Source organism: Anopheles gambiae, chromosome 3 (genome assembly GCF_943734735.2).
Source record: "Anopheles gambiae chromosome 3, idAnoGambNW_F1_1, whole genome shotgun sequence".
Taxonomy (NCBI): domain Eukaryota; kingdom Metazoa; phylum Arthropoda; class Insecta; order Diptera; family Culicidae; genus Anopheles; species Anopheles gambiae.
In genome coordinates, this window is record NC_064602.1 from 9,595,897 (window position 1) to 9,609,876 (window position 13,980).

The following is a 13,980-nucleotide window of genomic DNA, read 5'->3' on the forward strand; positions in this document are numbered from 1 at the left end:
ACTTTGATGCCATTATGCAGATTTTCCCTTCATTACAAACGGTTCTAACATAGTTACCGCGAAACACACAGTTACATCTGCCACTCCTCCTGTCGCTTTCAACATCAGCTTCAAAGACGTGCGCGTGCTCGGCGTGGGAACGTTCGCACAGCCGTTCGCTCGCTTCTTATCGAGAAAAGGCTAAATTAATACGAACACATTTCACTTCGCCGCTCGTCGAAGGCAACATTCGTCTTGGAATGTTTGTTCCGAAAACAATTTAGCACCCCCTCCAGCCACCAGAGTGGTGGTGATGTAGAAGAAAGAAAAAAAGGAATTTTCCCCGAAACGAAACCCCGAGTCGGGATGCCATTTTCCCAGAAGGAGGTAAATGAAAACAAAAACCGTTCCCTTTGCCTGCGACACATAGCACGAAAAACAGCAACAACAACAGCCACAATAACCGCACCTTTCAGGAGCAGATTCAAATCGGTCGAAAAGACAAACAAACGCAGGCACACACACACACGTGTTGAGGGCTTTGCTGATGTATAAAAGCATAACATCGTTGCGATAGAAAACACACCGCGCACACAAAAACCGGCTCCTCCTTGTCCACTCCTTTTTTATTTCCATTTTTTTTTTTGTGCTTGGTTTTGGACGAGGTGAGCTAGTGGAATTATGGCGTCGACCCGAAATGAATGTGAACATAAAATGCGGACAAGAGCCACCGCGCGAAGCGACATACTTTTCCAGTGGGCGTTTTGTTAGTGTCACCGCACCGATGACTTGTCCCCGTGTGGAAAGGTGGACGGGGTGGAGGATGAAAGGTTGAAACATCCCCTCTTGTGTGAGGGCGATTCCCAGCATCCCGGAGTTGATGACACACGAACGAGCGATAGGAGGCGAGCAGTGGCGCACTGGCGAGACGATACACCACCGCAGCGAACGACGGCCACGGCGCAACCGGCGACAATGACGCTCGCTCCATCCACACCCACACATCAGCATACTTTTAGCTATTACAATTTACCGTAACACATCCTTCCCGCGCCGCCTTTTCGTTCATTTCGTTTTCGCTATTAACATCCCGGGGGGCGAACGGGAAACGGTTTTACCTCCCCCCAAACGAGCGCACAGACACGACCAGAGAGAGAGAGAGAGAGCGCGCAGTGACCGTAATGGATCGTGCCGATGGGCTGCTCCGTGGGGCTGCAGATGCCCGCAAGCGATGCGCAAGGAACGATCCCGCAACGCCGCTGGCGAAGCTGCTAAAATTTATTTGATCAGCGTCAATTTAAGCCCAGGCCACACTTTGCCAGAACCGCCAGAACGTCACTGCCGAAACCGGGTACCGGGCGTCTCCATCGAATCGGGAGTTCGGGTTGAAGTGGAGGAAAAAGCAAAAAAAAAGCCCATCCCCGTTCAAACCACGATTTTTAGACGGAGGGAAAAACGAAACCAGTGCCACCACGGTTAGGTAAGAAAAAAAAACAGAATACCCCATCTTTACGAGCCTTGCGGTGAAATAAAAAATGAGCTCACCTTACCGAACAGCCGCGGCACATCCGAATGCGCAAAAGTGCAGGGTTCGTATGGGTGCGATGAGGATGGGAAAATTAATTAACCTTAATTTCCACAGAATGGTTATTCAGGGCCAGAAAGAACACGAGATTTGCATAAAAGTATTAAAAATAGCACAAAATATTAGTTTGATTTTTCAATGATATGAAATTAAGACACTTTGCCTTAAAAGGCTGATTGACAGGTCCATGTCAGGCATTACTCTGACACAACTTGAAGAACTTGAAGTAGAGCTTGAAAAACATTGCTTAAGATCAGAAAAATCTTTTAAGATTCTATCGTGAAACATAAAATGTCAAAATATAATAAAACATATGGAAAATCGAAAAAATATGGAAAATAAAAGCCTGAAACTGTCTGAAACTGTTTGTTCCCAAATGATTAAATTTAAATAAGGTAGCTTATAATTCCGATGAAAGAATTTGAAATATTATAATTGTTATTCTAAGTTTTGACGTTTTAATGGATTGAAAAAAGTTGTAATGTGTTTACAGGTGTGAACAAAGGCATGTTTAAACATTAATTTAATTTTATTATTAAAAAAATCAAATCACAGGGTTTTTGTATGGATGCCTTAGAGCCAACATTTGGCAGCAACGACTGAAAAGAGAACAAATACGTTGGCCTAATGGAAGGCAAAAAATAACGTTACCTGCATTTTTTTTTTCGCGACACCAGCTATCTCAAGCTAATGTGTAAATAGTACATTTTACATTTTACAAACAACATTTTAGTTCCAAAATGCAAACAAATGCTACCAAATAAGAAAGTAAGACGATTTGCTTCACACAACCCTGTCAGAGACGAACCCTGTAAGAAGCAGAGCTAACAGCAAAAACAAAACACAAAATACCCCACAACACTAAGAGCGCGACGAGATTGCTGTTTTGCATCCTCGGCCGTCAAATTTAGGCATTTTGGTTGACACTAAAACAGTTGCCTGCCGCCCCGCATTGACTGTGAAAACCCAATGGGGACGGGGAAGGGAGAAAAGCCAGCTAAAACACACACAAAATACGACACTCTGGCTCGGGACACACATAATGACTCCTCATTTGTATTGGATGCTCGCCTCCGCGCGACACGTACACAAACACACGCTCGAGCGCACAACCGTGGCCACCGCCACCGGTCGGCACATCCGGTGGCACCCGGTCGCTCCCATATACACACACACACCGTGGGGAATTTAAATTAATTTTACCACCATATCCTCCACCGAAAACTGGAACCAAGGGCAAAAAAAAAGAAGCTCCTCCCAAAACCCCGTAGTAGCATTCCATCCCCATGCGTTTTCTTCCTCCCTCGGTTGCTCAACCAACCATCCAACGCCCGTCAACGTGAGGAGACCCAGTGGAATGGAAAAAAAGAAAATCAAAGAATGAATGATGATAATGAAAATGCTCCTTCGCATAATAATGTGAGTTTTCGCACGACGGCGACGACGACGAGTTGAGCCACGGGGCGAGTTGAGCGATCGTTCGCACCCGAAAAGAGTAACTAAACACCACGTTTGAAGCTGCCATCCAAGTGAAGAACCAACGAAAACCAATGCCAGAAAAAAGAAAAAAAATGGTAGTCAGAGCGCTCCTGGACGAGAAAAACCTGGCAAAAGCATTCACCGCGCATCAGCAGCAGCAGCATTCTTGCTTCCTCTCGGTCCCGGCGGTATCATTGATTCAAATGCCTTTTCTCCCCGATTCCCTCCGCACACTCTTAACTAGTTCCCTCCAACCCCCTGTCCCGATCGTCCTTCATCTATCTTTCTTTTTTGCTGGTGATGCTGCTGCTGCTGCCTGTGCTACATTTTCATCTTTACGATCCCATCGTGACGTTTTCTCGCCACACTGACCAACCGCCTCCATCGCGCAGCGTTTTCGCACTTTGTTGCCCCGCCCTTGTGGGTGGTGGGTGTCCGCCCGCTCGGACACATCCCTCGCCCGGCCACACAGACACACAAACAATTACACCTGATGGTTGTTGCTAAAATATTTCCCAAGCATTCCTCATCCCATTTTCGCCCATTTTCACTACTAGCGCTAGCGGGATTTTTGCCTTCTCCTCCTGGCTCTCCCCCCATTCTCACCCCTTGGTTGTCTATTTTTGCCATCTGTTTTGCTTGAATCCGCTTAGCCGATTGTTCGCTTTGCTTTTTTTCACCTTCGCGCGAACCACAAAAGGACCATCACAGAATGTCCATCACGTTCGTTGCTTATCACCTTTTGCGGGAGGAGTGCTGGATGGGATGAGCTTTTCTTTCTTTCTTTCCTTTTGGTTGGTGTTTTGTCCAAATCCCAGCAACCTCTTTCCTGCAGAGCACTGCTTCTTCCCAACGCCAGGGCCCCAAACCCCAAACGGCACAGTATGGTCGACCCCGATTTTCTGCCCGAAAACAAAGCGTATACGAAACGGACGGAAAGGAACATGGAGCCAAAACATTCCATCCTCTCTATTCATACCCACCCACTCTCTCTCTCTCTCTCTCCGCCCACCCAGTGCATGCCTGACCCGTTTTTACGATGCTTTTCTTTGGAGACTCGTGCGGCAACAACGACTCGCAGCATCAGCGAAAGACAAAACGTCCGAAAAGCTCTGAGAAATGGATACAAATTAATTTTCCTTGCCAGGGGTTTCCCTTTTTTTGCCTCTCCATTGCAGCCGCCTCTCCATTTGCAGCTGGTATGAACCTGGCAGCTCTGGCCCTGATTGAGACCATCCGTTTTTCCGGCCAGGTGAACACATCACAACCGGTGTTCCCGGTACAAGAAGCTCGCCCATCTGCTACAGTTGTTGGTGATGGAAACGTGCGCAGTTGCTTTGAAACTCTTTCTCTTTCTCTCTTTACCCCATGGCACGTGATAAGCGTGCACACATAACAACATGAACGAACGAAAAAAACAACACACGAATGCTCTGCTCACTTAAAAGAGCTCCACTGCTTTACGAACTGGTTTTAGATTGTACGAAAATCAACCCACTGCTGCTGCGAAAGCGAAAAATACAAATCGTTTGCGGTAAGCAACAACGAGCCAGAAGTACAGCCAAAAGTAGAAAAATGAGCTCCCTCAATGCTCGTACCCAACGCAGCAATAGCGAGGGAGCTCCACTTTCTGCTTCAGTTCGAGTTTTGCAATCGAATCCTGAAGGACCGCCGGAATACGCCCATTTTAAGACTATCGTCATCGTCATCGCCAAACTGCCCTCTCCCATGCTCCCCGTTCCTATGACAGAGTTTGTTGTTTAAGTGGCCTCTCTGCTTTATTGCGCTTGTTACATTGTGATTCTTTGCGTCGAAGCCCTGACGACGAACCTGGTGCTCCCCGGTGATCGCTCCCCTTTTCTAACCCATCATCATCGCGAGAAGGGGTAAAAAGAGAGGAAAATTGGAACCAAAGTACCAAGGTTTCGAGTGCCCTCTCCACTCAGCCATATCGCTGAGAGGTCCCGTTCTTGATGGGAAGTGCATCGTTGAGCTGCGCGCTCTGCCTGTGTGTGTGTTGTTCTTCCATCACAAAAAAAGTCACCCCCAACATCGAGTTGAAGCCCAGAAATGCTGTGCAGAGAGTTTAAAGGAGAAAAATTAAATAAAAGTTGTTGATCCTTCACCACCAACAACAACAACAACAACAGCAACCCGCTGGAGCTTGTTTTTGTTCCCTCTTCTTCGTTTTCTAATGTTTTATTCGAGTGCGTAAGTGTTGTGCTCGCCAGTTTGAAGATGGCAATTTCGAGCTTTTATTGGAGCACGCGCTGAGGGGCTAATAAATTTTGCCAAGCCAAGCAGTTGGCGCACGGTGCGGGTGGCGGTACGGACGCACGTCTAGTGACGGTAAATATGTATAACAAAAAAATGCATCATTTAAGCACGCAAGCACGATCGGCGCTTGTACTGCTAGCAAAGATATAATCAACAACGTTTGCTTGTGTGACGTATTTTATTTTCTCTTTCTTTTTCCGTAGCGGTTGAAGCGATCCGATAGCTTTGTAATTTGATGGCCAATAAAGCAAGGATTTAACGTTTGCGAAAGAAATATTTGCATACAAGTGACACCATTTTAAAGCTGTCGATCGTTTGCAAGCTTTTATTGCTTTCAAAGCAGCAAGTGTGGAGGCGGTCCTCGATGGTGTCGTGACAAGTGCATTGGTTTTTCACAACGCAGTTTATGAGTTCGAATCTAGTCTGAGTCGATTCTTATGCGGAGGTGTGTGTGTGTCTGTGTGTGTGTGTGTGTGTGTGTGTGTGTGTGTGTGTGTGTGTGTGTGTGTGTGTGTGTGTGTGTGTGTGTGTGTGTGTGTGTGTGTGTGTGCTGAACGATTTGACTTTGTTATATTTAAATGTGTATTATTATCACAACGGAAAACGAACGACAAAGTACTACAAAAATCAAGATTAAATAGTAGTACAATCATTCATAATACCTAAGTCCTAACAAATTTAATTTTAAAACCTTTCGACACTTTATTCCGTTTCAATTTTAAACCTTAATATTTCACATCCATATCCGTATACATTGTGTTTTTTGCCCTAAGCATACCTCTTTTAACCATTACGTCTCATTCTTCACCTAAAATTCCCCAAAGCACACCTCAGAAATGTTTGAGCACAATTGTCCCCATCAAGCCAAGCCGCTTTACTGTAAATAATCGTATCACATAATTGTATCTTATACATTAAATATGCTGGTAGCTTGGCGCAAAGTACTTGCCCAAATACATACAACTTAACACCGAAAATAATGTATGTGTGTGTGTGTTATGTGACAACATAGCAAGTGAAACACAGTACCACAACAACAACAAAAAACAAGTCCACACTACCCTTCAGCTTTCTGAAAGCTGTACTTCCATTCTTTACGCCTATTACACACAGCTGGCAGCAAAAATAAGTACCTGCCCGGGGGCGTAAATCCGTCCTTTCAGGCTACAAGCCCCTACAAAACACTCGCTGCCCATGAATAGCTTGGAGGAGAAAGGTACAGGAGAGAGAGAGAGAGCGAGAAAGAGCACGCACAAAACATGCCTCCCGGGACTAGCTGTGACGAATAACAGAACCATAAGTCAAACATAGAAATTAGGCAGCAATCAAGCGTTGCCAGTGCAACCACCATTTGAGGTACCTTTGGCCGGCGGTGTCGTTGTTTGCCGGCAACACTCCTTTCCCTTTCATTCCTCCCCACCAACGAGTCACCTTTAACCCATGTCCAGTACTCACACACACATCGCAGATCCCAGTTAAAGGTTACTTTGCCGGGACAAACTTTTTCTTCCGCCAGGTCCTGACTGACTGTGTTCGCACAGTGATTGCGTGGACGGAAGGATCCATGGACCATGGACCATGTCTCAACCGAATACTTGACAGGGTTCAACTCGAGTTGGCAGGATAAAGGATCAACAGACACACACACGCACGTACACGTCAACCCTCCCTCTAAATGCAAACATAACCTCTCGAGAAAGAGAAAACAGTACAAATAGAAAAAGAAACAAAACGCACTCGTACTGATTCAACCTTCCCGGAATTGTTTCCACTCGTCCCGGTTGCCAGGCTGCAGCCCACGAGGCCAGGTTCTCTGCGCGCACACACACCCCGTGAAAGCATATGGATGAATTGGATTCGGTACTTCTTTCGGTGCGCGGCCTCGTGTTGGAGTACCGATTTTTGGCCTAGGCCCGAGCTGAATAATTAATCACGACCACCGGGCCGGAACGGTTGCCCTCTACTCGCCGGCAATAATGCCAGCAGCAGCAGCAGCAACGGCACAGCCACCGGCAGGTTCCAACCACAGCGGAAGCAACACGCCCCGGCTAATCCGCACAAAACGCAACTTTGCTCGGATGCTTCTCCAATATTGCTCCAAAAATCCATTATTCATCGTTGTCTCGCAACAGTTTTAAGGTCGGCGAGGTTGGCGTTCGGCGAGTGGCACTCACTGACTTGGCGTTTGGGGGGGGAAAAAACGGGAGCGAGTCTGTGAGTTCAAATGCCGAAAGGGCTTCAGGTTGACGCAGAGGAGCACAACACACGTTCGTGACCTTTTCTGCATAAGCGAATCCGAAACCGCACCCTGCATCGCTCTGTCTCTCATCCCCACAAGACACCTACTTTTCGCTGATTCAAAATGAACAATGCAAATATGCGGTATTTCAGACACAAAAAGGCGAATTGGACCAACGTGGTTTGAGATTCAAATAAAAACAAAAAAAACAGAAAGCTCAACACACACACAAAGAGATAAGAAAATGGAAAGGCAATCTTAATTCAAAGCTTTTCTTCTCAGACAGTGCAAGTAGAAAAAAAGGAACAATCGCGTAACAAACGGGTTCCGTTCCGATCCGACCCTGTTCCGAAGCAGCACCCCTTCCTCCCTCAAAGAGACAGATTTTCCATCACGCGAACGGTGCGCGAGGATTTTGTGCGATTGTGCCACCCGTCTTAATTAAGGTGTGTAGAGCCGAGACCTGTCCCTGTCATCGAGGAGAAATATACTTTCGTGGAAGCACAAAAATGGACAAAACAAAAGCATCGAGAAACTCTCCCTTCAGCTCTCCGCCAATCCAGCAGCTGCTGTATAAAAGCACGAGCCGTTAAAAGAAAAGTCGTGAAAGTGACAGAATAAACTGCCTTCAAGCGAAACAATTTTGTAAAGCGAAACGAGAAAATATCTCCCCACAAAAGACACAAAACAAAGCGAGCATTGAGAGTGGGAAGGAAGAGCTCTGAAGGGCGGCGGCGTTTGAATTATGACTTGAAAAATTCATAAAGTCACCATTTTTTAAGCCACAAAGGGATCTTCCTTTCGTGTGGGATGGTGATGCCAAACGGTTGTTCCACGCGCAGTTTACTTGAGAAAGCCTTTCCCATCCTTCCCCGATACGGGACCGATTCACGCGCCATTTGCCAATCGAAGGCTCGGCAAAAAAACAACCCACGACGAGCTCGAACTTGCTGCCAGTTGGCCGTCCGCCCAGCAGGAATAAATTCGCTACAGCAAATCTGCACAAAAAACCGAGGAAGGGAGGGTTGCAAATGCGGTGGTTACTTTCGCACTGCCAACAGCAAGAACGGTACAGGTGTTGTGTACTGTGGTGCGGGAAAAATCTTACAGGAAATTGCTTAAAAGCGGCCCAAAGTATATCACATTACGACCGACACTGAAGGAATAAATGATGATTTTAATGTCACCTTCGCGCAATGGAGGGCGCCATGGTAGTAGCGGCATTGTAGATGAGATTTTCCCCCAATAAGACACCGCCACCGCCATCGAGGGGCAAATGCTGGCAAAAACGACTCCACAGAAACACATTTAGCGAAACTTTTGCGAACTCCCCCGAGAAGAGATGCTGTGGCAGGATGAGCATAGCCTACGGGCAGGGCGAATTTTGTGACATTAAAATTGTCCTGGGATGGCCTCCCACACCTCGCCACATAAGAAACCACTTCAAATGAGGTTCCGGTCAGCTGGAGCGATAACAAACCGACATCCGGTAAAAGTTAGTCCAAAACGGAGCGCTTCCGGAAGGCCTCCTCCGGTGGCACCAGTGGACTCCCGGGGACACGTGGCCAAACCAGCAAAAAAACGGGAAGTCTCCGTTTTGTGGCCTCCCGTTACAAATCGGCTAGGGCTTAAGGCCCGGCAGGCCCAGCAGGGGAACTTCCTCCAACGACGGAAATGGATGGAAGTAGATAGAAAAAAGAGCAAAAACACACACACACACACACGATGAACTCATAACCGTCGTCTTGGTGAAAGCTGTAACCGGAACGAGAACGCCCATCACGGCGAGAGTTTGATCGACTCCACTCGTGTGGGGCTGGAGAGGGCATGGCAGCGCAAAACCATGTCAGGTTCATTTGTTCACCGCTGGAGTGCGGCATCCTCTACACATATGTGTGCTTTGTGCAAACACACATACGCACGCTCACACACATTCATGCAGGATATTACCATCACCGCAAGCCTCGGGAGGAGACGATATTCGCACAAAATTGAATTTTAGTTTCCTCCCTTTAGCATCTCCCAGTCCCGGGGGGGGGCTCTCCCAGCCGGAGGAATCACACACAGAGAGCAGCGCCATTGTGAAGGAAAACATCGATCCGGGTGACGCAGAATGTCGGTATATGTCGAACCTGGGTACACAATGATCAACAAAAGCTTCTCCAGTTCTTTTTTTGTTGTTGTGTCAGTGTGCATCCCGTTCCACTGTGTGGGGAAAGCGGAGGGAAGACAGTTATGTGGGAATATGCCTTCCGCCGCTTTTCCAGGAAACTAACGGCCAAAGAAATGAGGGAAGGGAGGAGACACCCATATCCGTCAAACTGTTTCTTCGGTGCATGTCTCGCTCCCGCCAGTTAAAGGCAACTCGATTATGGAAATGTCACGTCGTGCACCACTACCTACACGACCGCCACCACCACCACCACAGCGTGACGTGGATTTGAAGCTGTCTCGTCAAAAAAAACGAAAAGCCGGATCAGTCCGCGCGGCCCTAGATGATTGTGCTGCAGTAGGCAGAGCAGGGCGGTAGGCAGAGCAGAGCATGAGGCAGTGTGAGATTTCACACTGTTTCTGATAGCTTTCCGGTTCCTCCCTCCCGTTCCCTGCCGCCACCGAAGTTCGCCGGCAAGTGGCAGGCTTAAGCAACGGCGGCCCAAAGTACCTACTATCATCATGTTACTTCTCGCTCAAATTTTCCTCTTCCGAAACGTCTCACATCATCAACCGAAACTGATGGAACACACACACACACACACAGAGACACCCCCAGCGCCTGGTGAAGGAAATCACAATCCCTCCCGCTGCTACGGTATATGGCCGAAGTACACGGAACGGGTGAAACGAGGGATGATCGTGACGAAGGGGCTCGCCACAGGATACGGACTGGTGACGGATGATGGAGAGCGCGCGCAAAGGAAAATCTTACCACGAGCAAATACGTGCCCCGACTTACACAAAATGTACACACATACAGGACAGGCATACACAGCGATTCGCATTTCCCGACCGTAGATGAAATTACGGCGAATCGGTCGTAGCAACAAAAGAGCTGCGTGATTTTTTAACTTGACAGTGACAGAGACGTCATCACACGCGGAGGGCGAAGGAAGGGACCGCTGTGAAACACCTACCGGATGTCACGGTTCTTTTCCTTTTTTTTGCCTGATTTTGAAACAGCACAAAACAACGCCGTTTGCCGCGTTTGCCCGGACTACCAACCAGAGCCAAATAGGAGCCGAAGCGAAACGATAGCGAGGAAGTGCACTGTGCGAGCACATTGTTACCAGCACTCGAATCAAAATTGCATTCAGCTCCGTCTTTTCATGCGAATTCAACACAACCGAGACGTTCGCCGAAAAACACTCAAGATGTGTATGGGAGCGTCGCGAATACACGTGATTCGTGCAACCCTTCGAAGCTTCATAATCAAGGGATGGAATAGGGTACGGGGGGAGTTTGTTCTTTTTTGTTGGACTCGCAGCACTTAGTTTGCTCGACAAAAGGAGGATAAATGAATAGCGATCGCTATCAGAAAAGCTTTTTTGTTGTATAGGAACATTTAAAGCATCTCAAAACTGGTTGTTGAATCTATCCATATGCGCGGTTTTTAGTAGAACCAAGGATAGATATCAAATCGCATATGGAAGAACTCAAATATAAATCAAATAGTATTTCAATAAGATTTGTCATTTCCAGGGAAATAATAAAAACCTTATAAGAAAACGGATTTAAGAGCCAGAATTCTCCAAAAATCGGTTTATTGCTCTTTTCACAGAAATGGAAGTTTACAGTTAAGCTTTATTGAATCACAGCTCTATTTTGATAGTCTAGATGTTTTGCGAGCTCCTAAAATAAGCTTCACCAGACTATCAGGGGAACTTTGTCTTGTCTTGTCTTAAATGCATAACTTATTAAAGTACTATAGAATTGATGCCATATTATACCAATAATAGGTCGTTTTAGGTATTTGACAAACAAAAATTGACATTTCAAACCTGAATTAATCAAGACATTTTCCCAGGACAACAAGAAGTAGTATCAAACAATCAAAACTCTGAAATAAGCTTACAAAAACGTATAAAACGAACATTATTCTAATATATGGAGCAAAAACTCTCATGTTACCCAACAACACTCATTTCCTTTCCAAAAGTTGTAAACGGTTGTAAACGCTTGTGCAGCAAACCACATCCAGCGCAACGCGTCGTCGTGCAATCATTTTTAAGTGGTCAATTTTCCGTCAAAAATACCCAATATCGCACCCCATACATAACCATCGGTCGCGTTATGCTGTCGTGCTGTTTATTATCCCACACAAGAAACAAAGGCGAAAAGCCAATCCCTTATATCCTTCACAACAATCCACCACACCACTCTTCCCCTTGCGCTTCCCTAATCAAGCTTGTTTGACACGTTCGCTCACTCTGATTCAGTGTAGGTGTATGTTACGATAACAGCAAGTGGGTGGGGAACGTTCTTCCTTACCAAAAAAAATTCGATAACATATGTTTGCGAACTCAGCGCATAACCTCACCGGATGGTATTGGAAGTGTTGTTGTTTTGCTCTGAATGCTTTTTTTCTACTCAATCTTCTTTGTACTATCAGCGAAACTGCGAAACTGTTTGCGATCGAAATGACTCTCCAACTGTCGCGCAGCACTCGCGTAACAGGCGCGCTGGGTGGGGAGTGCGCAAAGCACACCATCCCCGGGAACCGAAACTGTTTTCATAAAATTTTATCTAAATCCTTCCCCCGAAACGACAGCATGCGCCAAAGCACACAGTAAAAAATCACTACCATAGCGCTGCTGCTGCGCCGGCATTGTTTCTCGCAGCGCACCGGGCGAGCGAAGCAAACCGGGAAACGACACCCCAGCCACATTCCCCACGGCGAGTTGTGTTCGTCGAGCAGGTTGGGTTATGCGATACGCGCCAACGTTTTGATACCGAGGGGGCGCCGAAAAACAAACACGGCAAAGATTTGCACACTACCAAAGCTGCTAAAGATATACCACCGTCAGTCACCCGTCTTCCGAACTTCCTTAGCCAGCCAGTTACACCTTCGGAGGCTGATGATGGTGGTAGTGATGCTGCAAAAATAAAATCACATCACCAAACCTCTCCTTCCCCTGTCGAAACATTTCTAATCACAAAAGACTCCCTAATATACTCAAACCTCCCTCTCCAAGCACAAAGGATTTTAAACAAAAAACGAAGCGAAACTTCCGCCACCAGTCTCGCACACGACCGTAATTGAAAAGTCTTCAGCGCATTGAGCGCCCCCCCCCCCCCCCCTTCCCGGCCGCCCATAAAGCAAACAAAATGGTAGTCGGGCACCAAAAGCGCCGGGTATAGGCGGAATTGTACCATTAATTTTCACTTCGGTAAGCTTTCAGGAGAGGCTTGAGGGCGAGTACCTGGGCCGTTTTATGAGGCACCATGTCCCTACCGTACCGTATCCAAAATATACCCTGTACCCCCCTCCCCCCTGGCTTCTCGTATCATTTTCCGCAGTGTACAGCCGCACTATCTGACGCAGTCACGAGACGCGCACGGGCACCGCTCGCTCGATTCGTGCGGTAACGAACGCGCGGCTGTTAAATGAGGCAAAATTGAGGTATAGTGGTGGAAATTATGGGCAAAATTAAAATTATCGATTTTTTGACACCGATGTTCTGCGCTGTTCGGGTGTGCTGTTGTCTTCCGGGGGTGTCTTTGAAAGTCTTTGGAAATCTTGGCGTATTGTTACTGCCATAGAGAGCATTCAATTCTTTCTTGCCAGCCTGTAAAGACCATGTAATAGCGTAACAAGTAGCGCTGTTAGTGGTGTATGTGTGTCCAGAGCTTTATTCCAGCAAAATGCCAACAAAGTCTCCTCGAAAGGAGAAAAGGCACATTATTTCAGAAATGGGAAAATGATTCGGAATCCAACCCCGAAGGAAAGGTATTTTTTGTTGCAGTCCAATCAGCCCAGTCCACCGATGCCGGGGCTCCTTCCCAAAAGCCTCCCCCCCCCCCCCTCCAATGGACACCCCACTCAAACACATCAGCCCATACATCTTTGCGCGGTTGATAGCTTCAACCAGCCGGAAAAGTAAGCGCTCAGGTCACAGGCTCCAATGCACACGCCGAACGCCCGCACGGAGATCGACGGTAACGACGGTGTTCGAACGTCGACCATGAAATAGGCACACCGGGGGCCTGGAATTGGCACGTTCGAACAAATTCCGAGGGCGGTGGAATAAGTGGTGGAAAAAAATAGCGCTGGTCCCGAAAGAAGAAAAAAAACGCCCCACCCAAAAACCCTGGCAGCCGCTCAAGAATGTCACCGGGAAATGAGGCGAAGAAAATAAAATTCCAGCTCCAAGACGTCGCTGTCGTCCTGTTCCAGGAAGGTTTTCGTGGTCTTTCGCCCATCCCC

General features: G+C 47.2%; 1 protein-coding gene across 2 annotated transcripts in view; it reads right to left on the reverse strand.

The window, feature by feature from the left end:
* LOC1277633 (metallo-beta-lactamase domain-containing protein 1) overlaps positions 1–13,980 on the reverse strand; it is a 98,671-nt gene that overhangs the window by 38,028 nt on the left and 46,663 nt on the right. The gene's annotated exons all lie outside the window — the stretch shown is intronic.